Source organism: Oncorhynchus mykiss, unplaced genomic scaffold (assembly GCF_013265735.2).
Source record: "Oncorhynchus mykiss isolate Arlee unplaced genomic scaffold, USDA_OmykA_1.1 un_scaffold_375, whole genome shotgun sequence".
Classification (NCBI taxonomy): Eukaryota; Metazoa; Chordata; class Actinopteri; order Salmoniformes; family Salmonidae; genus Oncorhynchus; species Oncorhynchus mykiss.
In genome coordinates this window covers 18,155-37,500 of record NW_023493822.1, presented here as the reverse complement: position 1 = coordinate 37,500, position 19,346 = coordinate 18,155, and the positions used below count along the sequence as shown (strand labels likewise).

Here is a 19,346-nt window from a genome sequence, read left to right as displayed (position 1 = left end):
TCTCGTCCGATCTCGGAAGCTAAGCAGGGTCGGGCCTGGTTAGTACTTGGATGGGAGACCGCCTGGGAATACCAGGTGCTGTAAGCTTTTTGTCACTGCCTTGTGGAATTTCAACTCTTTGTCCGTTTTTTCCCACAAGGCTGAAATATGTGCCCTCGCTTTGAAATAAGTAAGCAAGGTTAGTTTGTATTTCATCCAACAATCTGTGCTACAAATTATGGCTACAGTATATGCAATTTCTTCCACTTTTTGAGTGACACAAAGATGCTTATCTAAATGGTGGAAATGCAACAGCTGTTAATCAGGCTCACTTTGACTTTACATAGTGCACCAAGAGATAGTTTCTCGCTTACGGCCACACCGGCCTGAGTACGCCTGATCTCGTCCGATCTCGGAAGCTAAGCAGGGTCGGGCCTGGTTAGTACTTGGATGGGAGACAGCCTGGCAATACCAGGTGCTGTAAGCTTTTTGTCACTGCCTTGTGGAATTTCAACTCTTTGTCCGTTTTTTCCCACAAGGCTGAAATATGTGCCCTCGCTTTGAAATAAGTAAGCAAGGTTAGTTTGTATTTCATCCAACAATCTGTGCTACAAATTATGGGTACAGTATATGCAATTTCTTCCACTTTTTGAGTGACACAAAGATGCTTATCTAAATGGTGGAAATGCAACAGCTGTTAATCAGGCTCACTTTGACTTTACATAGTGCACCAAGAGATAGTTTCTCGCTTACGGCCACACCGGCCTGAGTACGCCTGATCTCGTCCGATCTCGGAAGCTAAGCAGGGTCGGGCCTGGTTAGTACTTGGATGGGAGACCGCCTGGGAATACCAGGTGCTGTAAGCTTTTTGTCACTGCCTTGTGGAATTTCAACTCTTTGTCCGTTTTTTCCCACAAGGCTGAAATATGTGCCCTCGCTTTGAAATAAGTAAGCAAGGTTAGTTTGTATTTCATCCAACAATCTGTGCTACAAATTATGGCTACAGTATATGCAATTTCATCCACTTTTTGAGGGTGCCTTTCGCTTACGGCCACACCGGCCTGAGTACTCCTGATCTCGTCCGATCTCGGAAGCTAAGCAGGGTCGGGCCTGGTTAGTACTTGGATGGGAGACCGCCTGGGAATACCAGGTGCTGTAAGCTTTTTGTCACTGCCTTGTGGAATTTCAACTCTTTGTCCGTTTTTTCCCACAAGGCTGAAATATGTGCCCTCGCTTTGAAATAAGTAAGCAAGGTTAGTTTGTATTTCATCCAACAATCTGTGCTACAAATTATGGCTACAGTATATGCAATTTCATCCACTTTTTGAGGGTGCCTTTCGCTTACGGCCACACCGGCCTGAGTACTCCTGATCTCGTCCGATCTCGGAAGCTAAGCAGGGTCGGGCCTGGTTAGTACTTGGATGGGAGACCGCCTGGGAATACCAGGTGCTGTAAGCTTTTTGTCACTGCCTTGTGGAATTTCAACTCTTTGTCCGTTTTTTCCCACAAGGCTGAAATATGTGCCCTCGCTTTGAAATAAGTAAGCAAGGTTAGTTTGTATTTCATCCAACAATCTGTGCTACAAATTATGGCTACAGTATATGCAATTTCATCCACTTTTTGAGGGTGCCTTTCGCTTACGGCCACACCGGCCTGAGTACTCCTGATCTCGTCCGATCTCGGAAGCTAAGCAGGGTCGGGCCTGGTTAGTACTTGGATGGGAGACCGCCTGGGAATACCAGGTGCTGTAAGCTTTTTGTCACTGCCTTGTGGAATTTCAACTCTTTGTCCGTTTTTTCCCACAAGGCTGAAATATGTGCCCTCGCTTTGAAATAAGTAAGCAAGGTTAGTTTGTATTTCATCCAACAATCTGTGCTACAAATTATGGCTACAGTATATGCAATTTCTTCCACTTTTTGAGTGACACAAAGATGCTTATCTAAATGGTGGAAATGCAACAGCTGTTAATCAGGCTCACTTTGACTTTACATAGTGCACCAAGAGATAGTTTCTCACTTACGGCAACACCGGCCTGAGTACGCCTGATCTCGTCCGATCTCGGAAGCTAAGCAGGGTCGGGCCTGGTTAGTACTTGGATGGGAGACCGCCTGGGAATACCAGGTGCTGTAAGCTTTTTGTCACTGCCTTGTGGAATTTCAACTCTTTGTCCGTTTTTTCCCACAAGGCTGAAATATGTGCCCTCGCTTTGAAATAAGTAAGCAAGGTTAGTTTGTATTTCATCCAACAATCTGTGCTACAAATTATGGCTACAGTATATGCAATTTCTTCCACTTTTTGAGTGACACAAAGATGCTTATCTAAATGGTGGAAATGCAACAGCTGTTAATCAGGCTCACTTTGACTTTACATAGTGCACCAAGAGATAGTTTCTCGCTTACGGCCACACCGGCCTGAGTACGCCTGATCTCGTCCGATCTCGGAAGCTAAGCAGGGTCGGGCCTGGTTAGTACTTGGATGGGAGACCGCCTGGGAATACCAGGTGCTGTAAGCTTTTTGTCACTGCCTTGTGGAATTTCAACTCTTTGTCCGTTTTTTCCCACAAGGCTGAAATATGTGCCCTCGCTTTGAAATAAGTAAGCAAGGTTAGTTTGTATTTCATCCAACAATCTGTGCTACAAATTATGGCTACAGTATATGCAATTTCATCCACTTTTTGAGGGTGCCTTTCGCTTACGGCCACACCGGCCTGAGTACTCCTGATCTCGTCCGATCTCGGAAGCTAAGCAGGGTCGGGCCTGGTTAGTACTTGGATGGGAGACCGCCTGGGAATACCAGGTGCTGTAAGCTTTTTGTCACTGCCTTGTGGAATTTCAACTCTTTGTCCGTTTTTTCCCACAAGGCTGAAATATGTGCCCTCGCTTTGAAATAAGTAAGCAAGGTTAGTTTGTATTTCATCCAACAATCTGTGCTACAAATTATGGCTACAGTATATGCAATTTCATCCACTTTTTGAGGGTGCCTTTCGCTTACGGCCACACCGGCCTGAGTACTCCTGATCTCGTCCGATCTCGGAAGCTAAGCAGGGTCGGGCCTGGTTAGTACTTGGATGGGAGACCGCCTGGGAATACCAGGTGCTGTAAGCTTTTTGTCACTGCCTTGTGGAATTTCAACTCTTTGTCCGTTTTTTCCCACAAGGCTGAAATATGTGCCCTCGCTTTGAAATAAGTAAGCAAGGTTAGTTTGTATTTCATCCAACAATCTGTGCTACAAATTATGGCTACAGTATATGCAATTTCTTCCACTTTTTGAGTGACACAAAGATGCTTATCTAAATGGTGGAAATGCAACAGCTGTTAATCAGGCTCACTTTGACTTTACATAGTGCACCAAGAGATAGTTTCTCACTTACGGCAACACCGGCCTGAGTACGCCTGATCTCGTCCGATCTCGGAAGCTAAGCAGGGTCGGGCCTGGTTAGTACTTGGATGGGAGACAGCCTGGCAATACCAGGTGCTGTAAGCTTTTTGTCACTGCCTTGTGGAATTTCAACTCTTTGTCCGTTTTTTCCCACAAGGCTGAAATATGTGCCCTCGCTTTGAAATAAGTAAGCAAGGTTAGTTTGTATTTCATCCAACAATCTGTGCTACAAATTATGGCTACAGTATATGCAATTTCATCCACTTTTTGAGGGTGCCTTTCGCTTACGGCCACACCGGCCTGAGTACTCCTGATCTCGTCCGATCTCGGAAGCTAAGCAGGGTCGGGCCTGGTTAGTACTTGGATGGGAGACCGCCTGGGAATACCAGGTGCTGTAAGCTTTTTGTCACTGCCTTGTGGAATTTCAACTCTTTGTCCGTTTTTTCCCACAAGGCTGAAATATGTGCCCTCGCTTTGAAATAAGTAAGCAAGGTTAGTTTGTATTTCATCCAACAATCTGTGCTACAAATTATGGCTACAGTATATGCAATTTCTTCCACTTTTTGAGTGACACAAAGATGCTTATCTAAATGGTGGAAATGCAACAGCTGTTAATCAGGCTCACTTTGACTTTACATAGTGCACCAAGAGATAGTTTCTCACTTACGGCAACACCGGCCTGAGTACGCCTGATCTCGTCCGATCTCGGAAGCTAAGCAGGGTCGGGCCTGGTTAGTACTTGGATGGGAGACAGCCTGGCAATACCAGGTGCTGTAAGCTTTTTGTCACTGCCTTGTGGAATTTCAACTCTTTGTCCGTTTTTTCCCACAAGGCTGAAATATGTGCCCTCGCTTTGAAATAAGTAAGCAAGGTTAGTTTGTATTTCATCCAACAATCTGTGCTACAAATTATGGCTACAGTATATGCAATTTCATCCACTTTTTGAGGGTGCCTTTCGCTTACGGCCACACCGGCCTGAGTACTCCTGATCTCGTCCGATCTCGGAAGCTAAGCAGGGTCGGGCCTGGTTAGTACTTGGATGGGAGACCGCCTGGGAATACCAGGTGCTGTAAGCTTTTTGTCACTGCCTTGTGGAATTTCAACTCTTTGTCCGTTTTTTCCCACAAGGCTGAAATATGTGCCCTCGCTTTGAAATAAGTAAGCAAGGTTAGTTTGTATTTCATCCAACAATCTGTGCTACAAATTATGGCTACAGTATATGCAATTTCTTCCACTTTTTGAGTGACACAAAGATGCTTATCTAAATGGTGGAAATGCAACAGCTGTTAATCAGGCTCACTTTGACTTTACATAGTGCACCAAGAGATAGTTTCTCACTTACGGCAACACCGGCCTGAGTACGCCTGATCTCGTCCGATCTCGGAAGCTAAGCAGGGTCGGGCCTGGTTAGTACTTGGATGGGAGACAGCCTGGCAATACCAGGTGCTGTAAGCTTTTTGTCACTGCCTTGTGGAATTTCAACTCTTTGTCCGTTTTTTCCCACAAGGCTGAAATATGTGCCCTCGCTTTGAAATAAGTAAGCAAGGTTAGTTTGTATTTCATCCAACAATCTGTGCTACAAATTATGGCTACAGTATATGCAATTTCATCCACTTTTTGAGGGTGCCTTTCGCTTACGGCCACACCGGCCTGGGTACTCCTGATCTCGTCCGATCTCGGAAGCTAAGCAGGGTCGGGCCTGGTTAGTACTTGGATGGGAGACAGCCTGGCAATACCAGGTGCTGTAAGCTTTTTGTCACTGCCTTGTGGAATTTCAACTCTTTGTCCGTTTTTTCCCACAAGGCTGAAATATGTGCCCTCGCTTTGAAATAAGTAAGCAAGGTTAGTTTGTATTTCATCCAACAATCTGTGCTACAAATTATGGCTACAGTATATGCAATTTCTTCCACTTTTTGAGTGACACAAAGATGCTTATCTAAATGGTGGAAATGCAACAGCTGTTAATCAGGCTCACTTTGACTTTACATAGTGCACCAAGAGATAGTTTCTCACTTACGGCAACACCGGCCTGAGTACGCCTGATCTCGTCCGATCTCGGAAGCTAAGCAGGGTCGGGCCTGGTTAGTACTTGGATGGGAGACCGCCTGGGAATACCAGGTGCTGTAATCTTTTTGTCACTGCCTTGTGGAATTTCAACTCTTTGTCCGTTTTTTCCCACAAGGCTGAAATATGTGCCCTCGCTTTGAAATAAGTAAGCAAGGTTAGTTTGTATTTCATCCAACAATCTGTGCTACAAATTATGGCTACAGTATATGCAATTTCTTCCACTTTTTGAGTGACACAAAGATGCTTATCTAAATGGTGGAAATGCAACAGCTGTTAATCAGGCTCACTTTGACTTTACATAGTGCACCAAGAGATAGTTTCTCACTTACGGCAACACCGGCCTGAGTACGCCTGATCTCGTCCGATCTCGGAAGCTAAGCAGGGTCGGGCCTGGTTAGTACTTGGATGGGAGACAGCCTGGCAATACCAGGTGCTGTAAGCTTTTTGTCACTGCCTTGTGGAATTTCAACTCTTTGTCCGTTTTTTCCCACAAGGCTGAAATATGTGCCCTCGCTTTGAAATAAGTAAGCAAGGTTAGTTTGTATTTCATCCAACAATCTGTGCTACAAATTATGGCTACAGTATATGCAATTTCTTCCACTTTTTGAGTGACACAAAGATGCTTATCTAAATGGTGGAAATGCAACAGCTGTTAATCAGGCTCACTTTGACTTTACATAGTGCACCAAGAGATAGTTTCTCACTTACGGCAACACCGGCCTGAGTACGCCTGATCTCGTCCGATCTCGGAAGCTAAGCAGGGTCGGGCCTGGTTAGTACTTGGATGGGAGACAGCCTGGCAATACCAGGTGCTGTAAGCTTTTTGTCACTGCCTTGTGGAATTTCAACTCTTTGTCCGTTTTTTCCCACAAGGCTGAAATATGTGCCCTCGCTTTGAAATAAGTAAGCAAGGTTAGTTTGTATTTCATCCAACAATCTGTGCTACAAATTATGGCTACAGTATATGCAATTTCTTCCACTTTTTGAGTGACACAAAGATGCTTATCTAAATGGTGGAAATGCAACAGCTGTTAATCAGGCTCACTTTGACTTTACATAGTGCACCAAGAGATAGTTTCTCACTTACGGCAACACCGGCCTGAGTACGCCTGATCTCGTCCGATCTCGGAAGCTAAGCAGGGTCGGGCCTGGTTAGTACTTGGATGGGAGACAGCCTGGCAATACCAGGTGCTGTAAGCTTTTTGTCACTGCCTTGTGGAATTTCAACTCTTTGTCCGTTTTTTCCCACAAGGCTGAAATATGTGCCCTCGCTTTGAAATAAGTAAGCAAGGTTAGTTTGTATTTCATCCAACAATCTGTGCTACAAATTATGGCTACAGTATATGCAATTTCATCCACTTTTTGAGGGTGCCTTTCGCTTACGGCCACACCGGCCTGAGTACTCCTGATCTCGTCCGATCTCGGAAGCTAAGCAGGGTCGGGCCTGGTTAGTACTTGGATGGGAGACCGCCTGGGAATACCAGGTGCTGTAAGCTTTTTGTCACTGCCTTGTGGAATTTCAACTCTTTGTCCGTTTTTTCCCACAAGGCTGAAATATGTGCCCTCGCTTTGAAATAAGTAAGCAAGGTTAGTTTGTATTTCATCCAACAATCTGTGCTACAAATTATGGCTACAGTATATGCAATTTCTTCCACTTTTTGAGTGACACAAAGATGCTTATCTAAATGGTGGAAATGCAACAGCTGTTAATCAGGCTCACTTTGACTTTACATAGTGCACCAAGAGATAGTTTCTCACTTACGGCAACACCGGCCTGAGTACGCCTGATCTCGTCCGATCTCGGAAGCTAAGCAGGGTCGGGCCTGGTTAGTACTTGGATGGGAGACAGCCTGGCAATACCAGGTGCTGTAAGCTTTTTGTCACTGCCTTGTGGAATTTCAACTCTTTGTCCGTTTTTTCCCACAAGGCTGAAATATGTGCCCTCGCTTTGAAATAAGTAAGCAAGGTTAGTTTGTATTTCATCCAACAATCTGTGCTACAAATTATGGCTACAGTATATGCAATTTCATCCACTTTTTGAGGGTGCCTTTCGCTTACGGCCACACCGGCCTGGGTACTCCTGATCTCGTCCGATCTCGGAAGCTAAGCAGGGTCGGGCCTGGTTAGTACTTGGATGGGAGACAGCCTGGCAATACCAGGTGCTGTAAGCTTTTTGTCACTGCCTTGTGGAATTTCAACTCTTTGTCCGTTTTTTCCCACAAGGCTGAAATATGTGCCCTCGCTTTGAAATAAGTAAGCAAGGTTAGTTTGTATTTCATCCAACAATCTGTGCTACAAATTATGGCTACAGTATATGCAATTTCTTCCACTTTTTGAGTGACACAAAGATGCTTATCTAAATGGTGGAAATGCAACAGCTGTTAATCAGGCTCACTTTGACTTTACATAGTGCACCAAGAGATAGTTTCTCACTTACGGCAACACCGGCCTGAGTACGCCTGATCTCGTCCGATCTCGGAAGCTAAGCAGGGTCGGGCCTGGTTAGTACTTGGATGGGAGACCGCCTGGGAATACCAGGTGCTGTAATCTTTTTGTCACTGCCTTGTGGAATTTCAACTCTTTGTCCGTTTTTTCCCACAAGGCTGAAATATGTGCCCTCGCTTTGAAATAAGTAAGCAAGGTTAGTTTGTATTTCATCCAACAATCTGTGCTACAAATTATGGCTACAGTATATGCAATTTCTTCCACTTTTTGAGTGACACAAAGATGCTTATCTAAATGGTGGAAATGCAACAGCTGTTAATCAGGCTCACTTTGACTTTACATAGTGCACCAAGAGATAGTTTCTCACTTACGGCAACACCGGCCTGAGTACGCCTGATCTCGTCCGATCTCGGAAGCTAAGCAGGGTCGGGCCTGGTTAGTACTTGGATGGGAGACAGCCTGGCAATACCAGGTGCTGTAAGCTTTTTGTCACTGCCTTGTGGAATTTCAACTCTTTGTCCGTTTTTTCCCACAAGGCTGAAATATGTGCCCTCGCTTTGAAATAAGTAAGCAAGGTTAGTTTGTATTTCATCCAACAATCTGTGCTACAAATTATGGCTACAGTATATGCAATTTCTTCCACTTTTTGAGTGACACAAAGATGCTTATCTAAATGGTGGAAATGCAACAGCTGTTAATCAGGCTCACTTTGACTTTACATAGTGCACCAAGAGATAGTTTCTCACTTACGGCAACACCGGCCTGAGTACGCCTGATCTCGTCCGATCTCGGAAGCTAAGCAGGGTCGGGCCTGGTTAGTACTTGGATGGGAGACAGCCTGGCAATACCAGGTGCTGTAAGCTTTTTGTCACTGCCTTGTGGAATTTCAACTCTTTGTCCGTTTTTTCCCACAAGGCTGAAATATGTGCCCTCGCTTTGAAATAAGTAAGCAAGGTTAGTTTGTATTTCATCCAACAATCTGTGCTACAAATTATGGCTACAGTATATGCAATTTCTTCCACTTTTTGAGTGACACAAAGATGCTTATCTAAATGGTGGAAATGCAACAGCTGTTAATCAGGCTCACTTTGACTTTACATAGTGCACCAAGAGATAGTTTCTCACTTACGGCAACACCGGCCTGAGTACGCCTGATCTCGTCCGATCTCGGAAGCTAAGCAGGGTCGGGCCTGGTTAGTACTTGGATGGGAGACAGCCTGGCAATACCAGGTGCTGTAAGCTTTTTGTCACTGCCTTGTGGAATTTCAACTCTTTGTCCGTTTTTTCCCACAAGGCTGAAATATGTGCCCTCGCTTTGAAATAAGTAAGCAAGGTTAGTTTGTATTTCATCCAACAATCTGTGCTACAAATTATGGCTACAGTATATGCAATTTCATCCACTTTTTGAGGGTGCCTTTCGCTTACGGCCACACCGGCCTGAGTACTCCTGATCTCGTCCGATCTCGGAAGCTAAGCAGGGTCGGGCCTGGTTAGTACTTGGATGGGAGACCGCCTGGGAATACCAGGTGCTGTAAGCTTTTTGTCACTGCCTTGTGGAATTTCAACTCTTTGTCCGTTTTTTCCCACAAGGCTGAAATATGTGCCCTCGCTTTGAAATAAGTAAGCAAGGTTAGTTTGTATTTCATCCAACAATCTGTGCTACAAATTATGGCTACAGTATATGCAATTTCTTCCACTTTTTGAGTGACACAAAGATGCTTATCTAAATGGTGGAAATGCAACAGCTGTTAATCAGGCTCACTTTGACTTTACATAGTGCACCAAGAGATAGTTTCTCACTTACGGCAACACCGGCCTGAGTACGCCTGATCTCGTCCGATCTCGGAAGCTAAGCAGGGTCGGGCCTGGTTAGTACTTGGATGGGAGACAGCCTGGCAATACCAGGTGCTGTAAGCTTTTTGTCACTGCCTTGTGGAATTTCAACTCTTTGTCCGTTTTTTCCCACAAGGCTGAAATATGTGCCCTCGCTTTGAAATAAGTAAGCAAGGTTAGTTTGTATTTCATCCAACAATCTGTGCTACAAATTATGGCTACAGTATATGCAATTTCATCCACTTTTTGAGGGTGCCTTTCGCTTACGGCCACACCGGCCTGGGTACTCCTGATCTCGTCCGATCTCGGAAGCTAAGCAGGGTCGGGCCTGGTTAGTACTTGGATGGGAGACAGCCTGGCAATACCAGGTGCTGTAAGCTTTTTGTCACTGCCTTGTGGAATTTCAACTCTTTGTCCGTTTTTTCCCACAAGGCTGAAATATGTGCCCTCGCTTTGAAATAAGTAAGCAAGGTTAGTTTGTATTTCATCCAACAATCTGTGCTACAAATTATGGCTACAGTATATGCAATTTCTTCCACTTTTTGAGTGACACAAAGATGCTTATCTAAATGGTGGAAATGCAACAGCTGTTAATCAGGCTCACTTTGACTTTACATAGTGCACCAAGAGATAGTTTCTCACTTACGGCAACACCGGCCTGAGTACGCCTGATCTCGTCCGATCTCGGAAGCTAAGCAGGGTCGGGCCTGGTTAGTACTTGGATGGGAGACCGCCTGGGAATACCAGGTGCTGTAATCTTTTTGTCACTGCCTTGTGGAATTTCAACTCTTTGTCCGTTTTTTCCCACAAGGCTGAAATATGTGCCCTCGCTTTGAAATAAGTAAGCAAGGTTAGTTTGTATTTCATCCAACAATCTGTGCTACAAATTATGGCTACAGTATATGCAATTTCTTCCACTTTTTGAGTGACACAAAGATGCTTATCTAAATGGTGGAAATGCAACAGCTGTTAATCAGGCTCACTTTGACTTTACATAGTGCACCAAGAGATAGTTTCTCACTTACGGCAACACCGGCCTGAGTACGCCTGATCTCGTCCGATCTCGGAAGCTAAGCAGGGTCGGGCCTGGTTAGTACTTGGATGGGAGACAGCCTGGCAATACCAGGTGCTGTAAGATTTTTGTCACTGCCTTGTGGAATTTCAACTCTTTGTCCGTTTTTTCCCACAAGGCTGAAATATGTGCCCTCGCTTTGAAATAAGTAAGCAAGGTTAGTTTGTATTTCATCCAACAATCTGTGCTACAAATTATGGCTACAGTATATGCAATTTCATCCACTTTTTGAGGGTGCCTTTCGCTTACGGCCACACCGGCCTGAGTACTCCTGATCTCGTCCGATCTCGGAAGCTAAGCAGGGTCGGGCCTGGTTAGTACTTGGATGGGAGACCGCCTGGGAATACCAGGTGCTGTAAGCTTTTTGTCACTGCCTTGTGGAATTTCAACTCTTTGTCTGTTTTTTCCCACAAGGCTGAAATATGTGCCCTCGCTTTGAAATAAGTAAGCAAGGTTAGTTTGTATTTCATCCAACAATCTGTGCTACAAATTATGGCTACAGTATATGCAATTTCTTCCACTTTTTGAGTGACACAAAGATGCTTATCTAAATGGTGGAAATGCAACAGCTGTTAATCAGGCTCACTTTGACTTTACATAGTGCACCAAGAGATAGTTTCTCACTTACGGCAACACCGGCCTGAGTACGCCTGATCTCGTCCGATCTCGGAAGCTAAGCAGGGTCGGGCCTGGTTAGTACTTGGATGGGAGACAGCCTGGCAATACCAGGTGCTGTAAGCTTTTTGTCACTGCCTTGTGGAATTTCAACTCTTTGTCCGTTTTTTCCCACAAGGCTGAAATATGTGCCCTCGCTTTGAAATAAGTAAGCAAGGTTAGTTTGTATTTCATCCAACAATCTGTGCTACAAATTATGGCTACAGTATATGCAATTTCATCCACTTTTTGAGGGTGCCTTTCGCTTACGGCCACACCGGCCTGGGTACTCCTGATCTCGTCCGATCTCGGAAGCTAAGCAGGGTCGGGCCTGGTTAGTACTTGGATGGGAGACCGCCTGGGAATACCAGGTGCTGTAAGCTTTTTGTCACTGCCTTGTGGAATTTCAACTCTTTGTCCGTTTTTTCCCACAAGGCTGAAATATGTGCCCTCGCTTTGAAATAAGTAAGCAAGGTTAGTTTGTATTTCATCCAACAATCTGTGCTACAAATTATGGCTACAGTATATGCAATTTCTTCCACTTTTTGAGTGACACAAAGATGCTTATCTAAATGGTGGAAATGCAACAGCTGTTAATCAGGCTCACTTTGACTTTACATAGTGCACCAAGAGATAGTTTCTCGCTTACGGCCACACCGGCCTGAGTACGCCTGATCTCGTCCGATCTCGGAAGCTAAGCAGGGTCGGGCCTGGTTAGTACTTGGATGGGAGACCGCCTGGGAATACCAGGTGCTGTAAGCTTTTTGTCACTGCCTTGTGGAATTTCAACTCTTTGTCCGTTTTTTCCCACAAGGCTGAAATATGTGCCCTCGCTTTGAAATAAGTAAGCAAGGTTAGTTTGTATTTCATCCAACAATCTGTGCTACAAATTATGGCTACAGTATATGCAATTTCTTCCACTTTTTGAGTGACACAAAGATGCTTATCTAAATGGTGGAAATGCAACAGCTGTTAATCAGGCTCACTTTGACTTTACATAGTGCACCAAGAGATAGTTTCTCACTTACGGCAACACCGGCCTGAGTACGCCTGATCTCGTCCGATCTCGGAAGCTAAGCAGGGTCGGGCCTGGTTAGTACTTGGATGGGAGACAGCCTGGCAATACCAGGTGCTGTAAGCTTTTTGTCACTGCCTTGTGGAATTTCAACTCTTTGTCCGTTTTTTCCCACAAGGCTGAAATATGTGCCCTCGCTTTGAAATAAGTAAGCAAGGTTAGTTTGTATTTCATCCAACAATCTGTGCTACAAATTATGGCTACAGTATATGCAATTTCATCCACTTTTTGAGGGTGCCTTTCGCTTACGGCCACACCGGCCTGAGTACTCCTGATCTCGTCCGATCTCGGAAGCTAAGCAGGGTCGGGCCTGGTTAGTACTTGGATGGGAGACCGCATGCGAATACCAGGTGCTGTAAGCTTTTTGTCACTGCCTTGTGGAATTTCAACTCTTTGTCCGTTTTTTCCCACAAGGCTGAAATATGTGCCCTCGCTTTGAAATAAGTAAGCAAGGTTAGTTTGTATTTCATCCAACAATCTGTGCTACAAATTATGGCTACAGTATATGCAATTTCTTCCACTTTTTGAGTGACACAAAGATGCTTATCTAAATGGTGGAAATGCAACAGCTGTTAATCAGGCTCACTTTGACTTTACATAGTGCACCAAGAGATAGTTTCTTACTTACGGCAACACCGGCCTGAGTACGCCTGATCTCGTCCGATCTCGGAAGCTAAGCAGGGTCGGGCCTGGTTAGTACTTGGATGGGAGACAGCCTGGCAATACCAGGTGCTGTAAGCTTTTTGTCACTGCCTTGTGGAATTTCAACACTTTGTCCGTTTTTTCCCACAAGGCTGAAATATGTGCCCTCGCTTTGAAATAAGTAAGCAAGGTTAGTTTGTATTTCATCCAACAATCTGTGCTACAAATTATGGCTACAGTATATGCAATTTCATCCACTTTTTGAGGGTGCCTTTCGCTTACGGCCACACCGGCCTGAGTACTCCTGATCTCGTCCGATCTCGGAAGCTAAGCAGGGTCGGGCCTGGTTAGTACTTGGATGGGAGACCGCCTGGGAATACCAGGTGCTGTAAGCTTTTTGTCACTGCCTTGTGGAATTTCAACTCTTTGTCCGTTTTTTCCCACAAGGCTGAAATATGTGCCCTCGCTTTGAAATAAGTAAGCAAGGTTAGTTTGTATTTCATCCAACAATCTGTGCTACAAATTATGGCTACAGTATATGCAATTTCTTCCACTTTTTGAGTGACACAAAGATGCTTATCTAAATGGTGGAAATGCAACAGCTGTTAATCAGGCTCACTTTGACTTTACATAGTGCACCAAGAGATAGTTTCTCACTTACGGCAACACCGGCCTGAGTACGCCTGATCTCGTCCGATCTCGGAAGCTAAGCAGGGTCGGGCCTGGTTAGTACTTGGATGGGAGACAGCCTGGCAATACCAGGTGCTGTAAGCTTTTTGTCACTGCCTTGTGGAATTTCAACTCTTTGTCCGTTTTTTCCCACAAGGCTGAAATATGTGCCCTCGCTTTGAAATAAGTAAGCAAGGTTAGTTTGTATTTCATCCAACAATCTGTGCTACAAATTATGGCTACAGTATATGCAATTTCATCCACTTTTTGAGGGTGCCTTTCGCTTACGGCCACACCGGCCTGAGTACTCCTGATCTCGTCCGATCTCGGAAGCTAAGCAGGGTCGGGCCTGGTTAGTACTTGGATGGGAGACCGCCTGGGAATACCAGGTGCTGTAAGCTTTTTGTCACTGCCTTGTGGAATTTCAACTCTTTGTCCGTTTTTTCCCACAAGGCTGAAATATGTGCCCTCGCTTTGAAATAAGTAAGCAAGGTTAGTTTGTATTTCATCCAACAATCTGTGCTACAAATTATGGCTACAGTATATGCAATTTCTTCCACTTTTTGAGTGACACAAAGATGCTTATCTAAATGGTGGAAATGCAACAGCTGTTAATCAGGCTCACTTTGACTTTACATAGTGCACCAAGAGATAGTTTCTCACTTACGGCAACACCGGCCTGAGTACACCTGATCTCGTCCGATCTCGGAAGCTAAGCAGGGTCGGGCCTGGTTAGTACTTGGATGGGAGACAGCCTGGCAATACCAGGTGCTGTAAGCTTTTTGTCACTGCCTTGTGGAATTTCAACTCTTTGTCCGTTTTTTCCCACAAGGCTGAAATATGTGCCCTCGCTTTGAAATAAGTAAGCAAGGTTAGTTTGTATTTCATCCAACAATCTGTGCTACAAATTATGGCTACAGTATATGCAATTTCATCCACTTTTTGAGGGTGCCTTTCGCTTACGGCCACACCGGCCTGAGTACTCCTGATCTCGTCCGATCTCGGAAGCTAAGCAGGGTCGGGCCTGGTTAGTACTTGGATGGGAGACCGCCTGGGAATACCAGGTGCTGTAAGCTTTTTGTCACTGCCTTGTGGAATTTCAACTCTTTGTCCGTTTTTTCCCACAAGGCTGAAATATGTGCCCTCGCTTTGAAATAAGTAAGCAAGGTTAGTTTGTATTTCATCCAACAATCTGTGCTACAAATTATGGCTACAGTATATGCAATTTCTTCCACTTTTTGAGTGACACAAAGATGCTTATCTAAATGGTGGAAATGCAACAGCTGTTAATCAGGCTCACTTTGACTTTACATAGTGCACCAAGAGATAGTTTCTCACTTACGGCAACACCGGCCTGAGTACACCTGATCTCGTCCGATCTCGGAAGCTAAGCAGGGTCGGGCCTGGTTAGTACTTGGATGGGAGACAGCCTGGCAATACCAGGTGCTGTAAGCTTTTTGTCACTGCCTTGTGGAATTTCAACTCTTTGTCCGTTTTTTCCCACAAGGCTGAAATATGTGCCCTCGCTTTGAAATAAGTAAGCAAGGTTAGTTTGTATTTCATCCAACAATCTGTGCTACAAATTATGGCTACAGTATATGCAATTTCATCCACTTTTTGAGGGTGCCTTTCGCTTACGGCCACACCGGCCTGAGTACTCCTGATCTCGTCCGATCTCGGAAGCTAAGCAGGGTCGGGCCTGGTTAGTACTTGGATGGGAGACCGCCTGGGAATACCAGGTGCTGTAAGCTTTTTGTCACTGCCTTGTGGAATTTCAACTCTTTGTCCGTTTTTTCCCACAAGGCTGAAATATGTGCCCTCGCTTTGAAATAAGTAAGCAAGGTTAGTTTGTATTTCATCCAACAATCTGTGCTACAAATTATGGCTACAGTATATGCAATTTCTTCCACTTTTTGAGTGACACAAAGATGCTTATCTAAATGGTGGAAATGCAACAGCTGTTAATCAGGCTCACTTTGACTTTACATAGTGCACCAAGAGATAGTTTCTCACTTACGGCAACACCGGCCTGAGTACACCTGATCTCGTCCGATCTCGGAAGCTAAGCAGGGTCGGGCCTGGTTAGTACTTGGATGGGAGACAGCCTGGCAATACCAGGTGCTGTAAGCTTTTTGTCACTGCCTTGTGGAATTTCAACTCTTTGTCCGTTTTTTCCCACAAGGCTGAAATATGTGCCCTCGCTTTGAAATAAGTAAGCAAGGTTAGTTTGTATTTCATCCAACAATCTGTGCTACAAATTATGGCTACAGTATATGCAATTTCATCCACTTTTTGAGGGTGCCTTTCGCTTACGGCCACACCGGCCTGAGTACTCCTGATCTCGTCCGATCTCGGAAGCTAAGCAGGGTCGGGCCTGGTTAGTACTTGGATGGGAGACCGCCTGGGAATACCAGGTGCTGTAAGCTTTTTGTCACTGCCTTGTGGAATTTCAACTCTTTGTCCGTTTTTTCCCACAAGGCTGAAATATGTGCCCTCGCTTTGAAATAAGTAAGCAAGGTTAGTTTGTATTTCATCCAACAATCTGTGCTACAAATTATGGCTACAGTATATGCAATTTCTTCCACTTTTTGAGTGACACAAAGATGCTTATCTAAATGGTGGAAATGCAACAGCTGTTAATCAGGCTCACTTTGACTTTACATAGTGCACCAAGAGATAGTTTCTCACTTACGGCAACACCGGCCTGAGTACACCTGATCTCGTCCGATCTCGGAAGCTAAGCAGGGTCGGGCCTGGTTAGTACTTGGATGGGAGACAGCCTGGCAATACCAGGTGCTGTAAGCTTTTTGTCACTGCCTTGTGGAATTTCAACACTTTGTCCGTTTTTTCCCACAAGGCTGAAATATGTGCCCTCGCTTTGAAATAAGTAAGCAAGGTTAGTTTGTATTTCATCCAACAATCTGTGCTACAAATTATGGCTACAGTATATGCAATTTCATCCACTTTTTGAGGGTGCCTTTCGCTTACGGCCACACCGGCCTGGGTACTCCTGATCTCGTCCGATCTCGGAAGCTAAGCAGGGTCGGGCCTGGTTAGTACTTGGATGGGAGACCGCCTGGGAATACCAGGTGCTGTAAGCTTTTTGTCACTGCCTTGTGGAATTTCAACTCTTTGTCCGTTTTTTCCCACAAGGCTGAAATATGTGCCCTCGCTTTGAAATAAGTAAGCAAGGTTAGTTTGTATTTCATCCAACAATCTGTGCTACAAATTATGGCTACAGTATATGCAATTTCTTCCACTTTTTGAGTGACACAAAGATGCTTATCTAAATGGTGGAAATGCAACAGCTGTTAATCAGGCTCACTTTGACTTTACATAGTGCACCAAGAGATAGTTTCTCACTTACGGCAACACCGGCCTGAGTACGCCTGATCTCGTCCGATCTCGGAAGCTAAGCAGGGTCGGGCCTGGTTAGTACTTGGATGGGAGACAGCCTGGCAATACCAGGTGCTGTAAGCTTTTTGTCACTGCCTTGTGGAATTTCAACTCTTTGTCCGTTTTTTCCCACAAGGCTGAAATATGTGCCCTCGCTTTGAAATAAGTAAGCAAGGTTAGTTTGTATTTCATCCAACAATCTGTGCTACAAATTATGGCTACAGTATATGCAATTTCATCCACTTTTTGAGGGTGCCTTTCGCTTACGGCCACACCGGCCTGAGTACTCCTGATCTCGTCCGATCTCGGAAGCTAAGCAGGGTCGGGCCTGGTTAGTACTTGGATGGGAGACCGCATGGGAATACCAGGTGCTGTAAGCTTTTTGTCACTGCCTTGTGGAATTTCAACTCTTTGTCCGTTTTTTCCCACAAGGCTGAAATATGTGCCCTCGCTTTGAAATAAGTAAGCAAGGTTAGTTTGTATTTCATCCAACAATCTGTGCTACAAATTATGGCTACAGTATATGCAATTTCTTCCACTTTTTGAGTGACACAAAGATGCTTATCTAAATGGTGGAAATGCAACAGCTGTTAATCAGGCTCACTTTGACTTTACATAGTGCACCAAGAGATAGTTTCTCACTTACGGCAACACCGGCCTGAGTACGCCTGATCTCGTCCGATCTCAGAAGCTAAGCAGGGTCGGGCCTGGTTAGTACTTGGATGGGAGACCGCCTGGGAATACCAGGTGCTGTAAGCTTTTTGTCACTGCCTTGTGGAATTTCAACTCTTTGTCCGTTTTTTCCCACAAGGCTGAAATATGTGCCCTCGCTTTGAAATAAGTAAGCAAGGTTAGTTTGTATTTCATCCAACAATCTGTGCTACAAATTATGGCTACAGTATATGCAATTTCATCCACTTTTTGAGGGTGCCTTTCGCTTACGGCCACACCGGCCTGGGTACTCCTGATCTCGTCCGATCTCGGAAGCTAAGCAGGGTCGGGCCTGGTTAGTACTTGGATGGGAGACCGCCTGGGAATACCAGGTGCTGTAAGCTTTTTGTCACTGCCTTGTGGAATTTCAACTCTTTGTCCGTTTTTTCCCACAAGGCTGAAATATGTGCCCTCGCTTTGAAATAAGTAAGCAAGGTTAGTTTGTATTTCATCCAACAATCTGTGCTACAAATTATGGCTACAGTATATGCAATTTCTTCCACTTTTTGAGTGACACAAAGATGCTTATCTAAATGGTGGAAATGCAACAGCTGTTAATCAGGCTCACTTTGACTTTACATAGTGCACCAAGAGATAGTTTCTAGCTTACGGCCACACCGGCCTGAGTACGCCTGATCTCGTCCGATCTCGGAAGCTAAGCAGGGTCGGGCCTGGTTAGTACTTGGATGGGAGACCGCCTGGGAATACCAGGTGCTGTAAGCTTTTTGTCACTGCCTTGTGGAATTTCAACTCTTTGTCCGTTTTTTCCCACAAGGCTGAAATATGTGCCCTCGCTTTGAAATAAGTAAGCAAGGTTAGTTTGTATTTCATCCAACAATCTGTGCTACAAATTATGGCTACAGTATATGCAATTTCTTCCACTTTTTGAGTGACACAAAGATGCTTATCTAAATGGTGGAAATGCAACAGCTGTTAATCAGGCTCACTTTGACTTTACATAGTGCACCAAGAGATAGTTTCTCACTTACGGCAACACCGGCCTGAGTACGCCTGATCTCGTCCGATCTCGGAAGCTAAGCAGGGTCGGGCCTGGTTAGTACTTGGATGGGAGACAGCCTGGCAATACCAGGTGCTGTAAGCTTTTTGTCACTGCCTTGTGGAATTTCAACTCTTTGTCCGTTTTTTCCCACAAGGCTGAAATATGTGCCCTCGCTTTGAAATAAGTAAGCAAGGTTAGTTTGTATTTCATCCAACAATCTGTGCTACAAATTATGGCTACAGTATATGCAATTTCATCCACTTTTTGAGGGTGTCTTTCGCTTACAGCCACACCGGCCTGGGTACTCCTGATCTCGTCCGATCTCGGAAGCTAAGCAGGGTCGGGCCTGGTTAGTACTTGGATGGGAGACCGCCTGGGAATACCAGGTGCTGTAAGCTTTTTGTCACTGCCTTGTGGAATTTCAA

General features: G+C 44.9%; 31 non-coding genes and 26 pseudogenes across 31 annotated transcripts in view; all 57 read left to right on the top strand.

Moving 5' to 3' along the window:
• LOC118953646 overlaps positions 1-87 on the top strand; it is a 119-nt gene extending 32 nt beyond the window's left edge. Inside the window, exon 1 of the ribosomal RNA XR_005043904.1 lies at positions 1-87. This exon is cut by the window's left edge and continues 32 nt beyond it. This is a non-coding gene — a ribosomal RNA (5S ribosomal RNA).
• Positions 88-347: 260 nt separating this feature from the next.
• On the top strand, positions 348-466 carry LOC118953855 (annotated as a pseudogene).
• Positions 467-726: 260 nt separating this feature from the next.
• On the top strand, positions 727-845 carry LOC118953645. Its single transcript, XR_005043903.1, has one exon. It is a non-coding gene; the product is annotated as a 5S ribosomal RNA (ribosomal RNA).
• A 177-nt stretch (positions 846-1,022) lies between these two features.
• On the top strand, positions 1,023-1,141 carry LOC118953746. The gene has a single exon (XR_005044004.1). It is a non-coding gene; the product is annotated as a 5S ribosomal RNA (ribosomal RNA).
• A 177-nt stretch (positions 1,142-1,318) lies between these two features.
• LOC118953745 lies at positions 1,319-1,437 on the top strand. Its single transcript, XR_005044003.1, has one exon. It is a non-coding gene; the product is annotated as a 5S ribosomal RNA (ribosomal RNA).
• A 177-nt stretch (positions 1,438-1,614) lies between these two features.
• Positions 1,615-1,733, top strand: LOC118953744. The gene has a single exon (XR_005044002.1). It is a non-coding gene; the product is annotated as a 5S ribosomal RNA (ribosomal RNA).
• Positions 1,734-1,993: 260 nt separating this feature from the next.
• On the top strand, positions 1,994-2,112 carry LOC118953820. Its single transcript, XR_005044078.1, has one exon. It is a non-coding gene; the product is annotated as a 5S ribosomal RNA (ribosomal RNA).
• Positions 2,113-2,372: 260 nt separating this feature from the next.
• On the top strand, positions 2,373-2,491 carry LOC118953644. Its single transcript, XR_005043902.1, has one exon. It is a non-coding gene; the product is annotated as a 5S ribosomal RNA (ribosomal RNA).
• Positions 2,492-2,668: 177 nt separating this feature from the next.
• On the top strand, positions 2,669-2,787 carry LOC118953743. The gene has a single exon (XR_005044001.1). It is a non-coding gene; the product is annotated as a 5S ribosomal RNA (ribosomal RNA).
• Positions 2,788-2,964: 177 nt separating this feature from the next.
• Positions 2,965-3,083, top strand: LOC118953742. Its single transcript, XR_005044000.1, has one exon. It is a non-coding gene; the product is annotated as a 5S ribosomal RNA (ribosomal RNA).
• Positions 3,084-3,343: 260 nt separating this feature from the next.
• LOC118953908 lies at positions 3,344-3,462 on the top strand (annotated as a pseudogene).
• A 177-nt stretch (positions 3,463-3,639) lies between these two features.
• Positions 3,640-3,758, top strand: LOC118953741. Its single transcript, XR_005043999.1, has one exon. It is a non-coding gene; the product is annotated as a 5S ribosomal RNA (ribosomal RNA).
• Positions 3,759-4,018: 260 nt separating this feature from the next.
• Positions 4,019-4,137, top strand: LOC118953907 (annotated as a pseudogene).
• A 177-nt stretch (positions 4,138-4,314) lies between these two features.
• On the top strand, positions 4,315-4,433 carry LOC118953739. The gene has a single exon (XR_005043997.1). It is a non-coding gene; the product is annotated as a 5S ribosomal RNA (ribosomal RNA).
• A 260-nt stretch (positions 4,434-4,693) lies between these two features.
• Positions 4,694-4,812, top strand: LOC118953905 (annotated as a pseudogene).
• A 177-nt stretch (positions 4,813-4,989) lies between these two features.
• LOC118953858 lies at positions 4,990-5,108 on the top strand (annotated as a pseudogene).
• A 260-nt stretch (positions 5,109-5,368) lies between these two features.
• LOC118953850 lies at positions 5,369-5,487 on the top strand. The gene has a single exon (XR_005044108.1). It is a non-coding gene; the product is annotated as a 5S ribosomal RNA (ribosomal RNA).
• Positions 5,488-5,747: 260 nt separating this feature from the next.
• LOC118953904 lies at positions 5,748-5,866 on the top strand (annotated as a pseudogene).
• A 260-nt stretch (positions 5,867-6,126) lies between these two features.
• On the top strand, positions 6,127-6,245 carry LOC118953903 (annotated as a pseudogene).
• Positions 6,246-6,505: 260 nt separating this feature from the next.
• On the top strand, positions 6,506-6,624 carry LOC118953902 (annotated as a pseudogene).
• A 177-nt stretch (positions 6,625-6,801) lies between these two features.
• On the top strand, positions 6,802-6,920 carry LOC118953738. The gene has a single exon (XR_005043996.1). It is a non-coding gene; the product is annotated as a 5S ribosomal RNA (ribosomal RNA).
• Positions 6,921-7,180: 260 nt separating this feature from the next.
• LOC118953901 lies at positions 7,181-7,299 on the top strand (annotated as a pseudogene).
• Positions 7,300-7,476: 177 nt separating this feature from the next.
• On the top strand, positions 7,477-7,595 carry LOC118953857 (annotated as a pseudogene).
• A 260-nt stretch (positions 7,596-7,855) lies between these two features.
• On the top strand, positions 7,856-7,974 carry LOC118953849. Its single transcript, XR_005044107.1, has one exon. It is a non-coding gene; the product is annotated as a 5S ribosomal RNA (ribosomal RNA).
• A 260-nt stretch (positions 7,975-8,234) lies between these two features.
• LOC118953900 lies at positions 8,235-8,353 on the top strand (annotated as a pseudogene).
• Positions 8,354-8,613: 260 nt separating this feature from the next.
• Positions 8,614-8,732, top strand: LOC118953899 (annotated as a pseudogene).
• A 260-nt stretch (positions 8,733-8,992) lies between these two features.
• Positions 8,993-9,111, top strand: LOC118953898 (annotated as a pseudogene).
• A 177-nt stretch (positions 9,112-9,288) lies between these two features.
• On the top strand, positions 9,289-9,407 carry LOC118953737. The gene has a single exon (XR_005043995.1). It is a non-coding gene; the product is annotated as a 5S ribosomal RNA (ribosomal RNA).
• Positions 9,408-9,667: 260 nt separating this feature from the next.
• LOC118953897 lies at positions 9,668-9,786 on the top strand (annotated as a pseudogene).
• A 177-nt stretch (positions 9,787-9,963) lies between these two features.
• On the top strand, positions 9,964-10,082 carry LOC118953856 (annotated as a pseudogene).
• A 260-nt stretch (positions 10,083-10,342) lies between these two features.
• On the top strand, positions 10,343-10,461 carry LOC118953848. Its single transcript, XR_005044106.1, has one exon. It is a non-coding gene; the product is annotated as a 5S ribosomal RNA (ribosomal RNA).
• Positions 10,462-10,721: 260 nt separating this feature from the next.
• LOC118953927 lies at positions 10,722-10,840 on the top strand (annotated as a pseudogene).
• A 177-nt stretch (positions 10,841-11,017) lies between these two features.
• On the top strand, positions 11,018-11,136 carry LOC118953736. Its single transcript, XR_005043994.1, has one exon. It is a non-coding gene; the product is annotated as a 5S ribosomal RNA (ribosomal RNA).
• A 260-nt stretch (positions 11,137-11,396) lies between these two features.
• Positions 11,397-11,515, top strand: LOC118953896 (annotated as a pseudogene).
• A 177-nt stretch (positions 11,516-11,692) lies between these two features.
• Positions 11,693-11,811, top strand: LOC118953759. The gene has a single exon (XR_005044017.1). It is a non-coding gene; the product is annotated as a 5S ribosomal RNA (ribosomal RNA).
• A 260-nt stretch (positions 11,812-12,071) lies between these two features.
• LOC118953643 lies at positions 12,072-12,190 on the top strand. The gene has a single exon (XR_005043901.1). It is a non-coding gene; the product is annotated as a 5S ribosomal RNA (ribosomal RNA).
• A 260-nt stretch (positions 12,191-12,450) lies between these two features.
• Positions 12,451-12,569, top strand: LOC118953894 (annotated as a pseudogene).
• Positions 12,570-12,746: 177 nt separating this feature from the next.
• LOC118953797 lies at positions 12,747-12,865 on the top strand. Its single transcript, XR_005044055.1, has one exon. It is a non-coding gene; the product is annotated as a 5S ribosomal RNA (ribosomal RNA).
• A 260-nt stretch (positions 12,866-13,125) lies between these two features.
• Positions 13,126-13,244, top strand: LOC118953893 (annotated as a pseudogene).
• Positions 13,245-13,421: 177 nt separating this feature from the next.
• On the top strand, positions 13,422-13,540 carry LOC118953735. The gene has a single exon (XR_005043993.1). It is a non-coding gene; the product is annotated as a 5S ribosomal RNA (ribosomal RNA).
• A 260-nt stretch (positions 13,541-13,800) lies between these two features.
• LOC118953892 lies at positions 13,801-13,919 on the top strand (annotated as a pseudogene).
• A 177-nt stretch (positions 13,920-14,096) lies between these two features.
• Positions 14,097-14,215, top strand: LOC118953733. The gene has a single exon (XR_005043991.1). It is a non-coding gene; the product is annotated as a 5S ribosomal RNA (ribosomal RNA).
• Positions 14,216-14,475: 260 nt separating this feature from the next.
• Positions 14,476-14,594, top strand: LOC118953866 (annotated as a pseudogene).
• Positions 14,595-14,771: 177 nt separating this feature from the next.
• LOC118953732 lies at positions 14,772-14,890 on the top strand. Its single transcript, XR_005043990.1, has one exon. It is a non-coding gene; the product is annotated as a 5S ribosomal RNA (ribosomal RNA).
• Positions 14,891-15,150: 260 nt separating this feature from the next.
• LOC118953865 lies at positions 15,151-15,269 on the top strand (annotated as a pseudogene).
• Positions 15,270-15,446: 177 nt separating this feature from the next.
• LOC118953731 lies at positions 15,447-15,565 on the top strand. The gene has a single exon (XR_005043989.1). It is a non-coding gene; the product is annotated as a 5S ribosomal RNA (ribosomal RNA).
• Positions 15,566-15,825: 260 nt separating this feature from the next.
• LOC118953864 lies at positions 15,826-15,944 on the top strand (annotated as a pseudogene).
• Positions 15,945-16,121: 177 nt separating this feature from the next.
• On the top strand, positions 16,122-16,240 carry LOC118953730. The gene has a single exon (XR_005043988.1). It is a non-coding gene; the product is annotated as a 5S ribosomal RNA (ribosomal RNA).
• Positions 16,241-16,500: 260 nt separating this feature from the next.
• Positions 16,501-16,619, top strand: LOC118953863 (annotated as a pseudogene).
• A 177-nt stretch (positions 16,620-16,796) lies between these two features.
• Positions 16,797-16,915, top strand: LOC118953758. The gene has a single exon (XR_005044016.1). It is a non-coding gene; the product is annotated as a 5S ribosomal RNA (ribosomal RNA).
• Positions 16,916-17,175: 260 nt separating this feature from the next.
• LOC118953891 lies at positions 17,176-17,294 on the top strand (annotated as a pseudogene).
• A 177-nt stretch (positions 17,295-17,471) lies between these two features.
• Positions 17,472-17,590, top strand: LOC118953767. The gene has a single exon (XR_005044025.1). It is a non-coding gene; the product is annotated as a 5S ribosomal RNA (ribosomal RNA).
• A 260-nt stretch (positions 17,591-17,850) lies between these two features.
• On the top strand, positions 17,851-17,969 carry LOC118953796. Its single transcript, XR_005044054.1, has one exon. It is a non-coding gene; the product is annotated as a 5S ribosomal RNA (ribosomal RNA).
• A 177-nt stretch (positions 17,970-18,146) lies between these two features.
• On the top strand, positions 18,147-18,265 carry LOC118953757. Its single transcript, XR_005044015.1, has one exon. It is a non-coding gene; the product is annotated as a 5S ribosomal RNA (ribosomal RNA).
• Positions 18,266-18,525: 260 nt separating this feature from the next.
• LOC118953642 lies at positions 18,526-18,644 on the top strand. The gene has a single exon (XR_005043900.1). It is a non-coding gene; the product is annotated as a 5S ribosomal RNA (ribosomal RNA).
• A 260-nt stretch (positions 18,645-18,904) lies between these two features.
• LOC118953890 lies at positions 18,905-19,023 on the top strand (annotated as a pseudogene).
• A 177-nt stretch (positions 19,024-19,200) lies between these two features.
• On the top strand, positions 19,201-19,319 carry LOC118953761. Its single transcript, XR_005044019.1, has one exon. It is a non-coding gene; the product is annotated as a 5S ribosomal RNA (ribosomal RNA).
• The last annotated feature ends 27 nt before the right edge of the window (positions 19,320-19,346 follow it).